The sequence below is a fragment of the Choloepus didactylus genome, chromosome 15, assembly GCF_015220235.1.
Source record: "Choloepus didactylus isolate mChoDid1 chromosome 15, mChoDid1.pri, whole genome shotgun sequence".
Taxonomy (NCBI): domain Eukaryota; kingdom Metazoa; phylum Chordata; class Mammalia; order Pilosa; family Megalonychidae; genus Choloepus; species Choloepus didactylus.
The window spans coordinates 33,745,408-33,747,827 of record NC_051321.1 but is presented as its reverse complement, the minus strand read 5'-3'; the positions used below and the strand labels follow the sequence as shown (position 1 = coordinate 33,747,827).

Genomic DNA, 2,420 nt, shown 5'->3' with positions numbered 1-2,420 from the left:
CTCAGCAGATTGCTGTTTTTTGTTTTTTTTTTCCCCCCTTTCAGGGAGCCAGCAGCAAGACAGTCTGTGAGGTCTGGGTGGGGAGGGGCGCCAGAGCCCTGGTCCGGGGAACTTACAATGTTCCCTGCGATCTCAGCTTTTCCTCCAATTCCAAACTTGTGTCCAATGTGTGACTGGTTACTGGAGACCCCGGAAACACTGTTTCATATAGTTCTTGGGTAATTGCCAGCTGCTCTAGGGGAGAGATGAAATTCTGCTCCTCACCACTCCGCCATCTTGCCCCGCCTCCTAAACAATGCACTTTAAAAGACCAATGGGTCAAAGAAGAAATCACAAGGGAAATTAGAATATACTTTGAGGTGAATGAAAACAAAAGCATAACTATCAAACTTATAGTATAAGGTAAAAGAAGAGCAAACTAAACCCAAGCTAGCAGAAGGAAGTAAATGGTAAAGATTAGAGGAGATGAATGAAATAAATAGAAAAATGAAAATCAATGAAATCAAAAGTTCATTTTTTGAAAAAATTATCTTGATTGACAAATTTAGCTAGACTCACTAAGAAAAAAAGAAAGAATACTCAACTAATGCCAGAAATGAAAGTGGGAACATTGTTATTGACTTTGCAAAAGTTAGGATTATAAGAGGATAGTATGAACATTGTACATCAACAAATTAGATCCTCTGGATAAATTGGACATATTACTAGAAACAAATGAAACTGACTCAAAATGAAAGAGAAAATCTCAACAAACCCATTACAAGTAAAGAGATTAAAACTAATCAAAAACCTCTGTGATGGTTAAGTTCATGTATCAACTTGGCCAGGTGATGGTGCCCAGTTTTCTGGTCAAGCAAGCGCTGGCCTAACCATTACTGTAAGGATATTTGTGGCTGGTTAATAAACCAGAAGATGGGTTTATTAAATGATCAGTCAATTGATTGCATCTGTGGCTGATTACATCAATGAAGGCAGTGTCTTCCTCAACGAGAGAATTCAGTAAGCTGGATTTAATTCAGTCAGTTGAAGACTTAAGGGAGAAGAGAGAGAACTTTCATTTCTTCTTCAGCCAGCCAGCCTCTCCAGAGGAATTCATTGAATATCATCATTGGAGTGCCAGCTCAGAGCCTACCCGATGGAATTTCTCTTCTTCAGCCAGCCAGTCTCTCCCGGGGAGTCCGTCAAAGCACTTCATCAGAGTTGTGGCCTGACCTATGGAATTTGAACTCATACATCCCCATAGTTGCATGAGGCCCTTTTATAAAATCTCATATTTACAGATATCTCCTGTTGTTTTTTTTCTTTTTTTCCCTAGAGAACCCTGACTAATGCAACCTCCCAACAGGAAGGAGCATGGGAAGCAAATGAAGAAACACACTTGCCACCATTATGATAAATCTCTCAGTTCATCACACAGCTTGTGTTGTCATAATCGAATCAAGCACAAAGGTATCAAGAAAGTTTACATCTGCTCACACTACACAGACTCCAGGCACAGCTTTAGGAAGCTGATGATGCTGGAGAAACACATCCAACTTATGCATGCATGGCATTAAAGACCCTGACTTAAAAGAAATGCAGAAGCCACCAATGAGGAGGAAGCAAATAAAAGAAGATACCAAGGTTCCCAGCCCAAAGTGGAAGATGGAAGAATCAGTTTTAGCGTTCAGACCTCCAAGAGGAGCAATTAATCAACCACTGAAAAAGCTAAAGATAAATGACTTTTAAGGTTCACAAATGTCCTGTGTGGCTTCACCACTGAAAATCTTCTGCAGTTCCATCAGCATCCTACAGCATGAATCAGGTGGTTCCTCCTAACAGTGCCAGGAATGTGGCCTCTGCTACATGTCCCACATCTCGCTGTCCAGGCACCACTTCACTGTGCACATGTTGAAAGAACCTCAGCCAGTGTCCAAGCAGAACAGGTCTGGGGGAAGATAACCAGCACGAGAACAAACCCAGCCCTGAGGATGAAGCATCTGATGGTGCCATGTCAGACAGAATGTGCAAAGTGTGCACAAACTTTTGAAACTGAAGCTGCCTTAAATGCTCATATGTAGACACATGGGCATGACCTTCATTAAATTCAGAAGAATGACTTCGGCGGAGAAGTAGCCACAGCTATTCCATAAGTAAAACCCCTGTCCACATCAGAATTACTTCTTCCTCTCCAATTTGGATGCCTTTTATTTCTTTCTCTTGCCTAATTGCTCTAGCTAGAACGTCCAGCACAATGTTGAATAACAATGGTGATGGTGGGCATCCCTGTCTTGTTCCTGATCTTAGAGGAAAAGCTTTCATTCTCTCCCCATTGAGTGTGATGTTAGCTGTGGGTTTTTCATATATTGCCTTTATCATATTGAAAAAGTTCCCTTCTATTCCTATCCTTTGAAGTGTTTTCATCAGGAAAGGATGTTGAA

At 41.2% G+C, this 2,420-nt stretch overlaps 1 pseudogene; it reads left to right on the top strand.

Annotated features, from left to right (window-relative positions):
* Positions 1-1,328: 1,328 nt before the first annotated feature.
* LOC119509865 lies at positions 1,329-2,213 on the top strand (annotated as a pseudogene).
* The last annotated feature ends 207 nt before the right edge of the window (positions 2,214-2,420 follow it).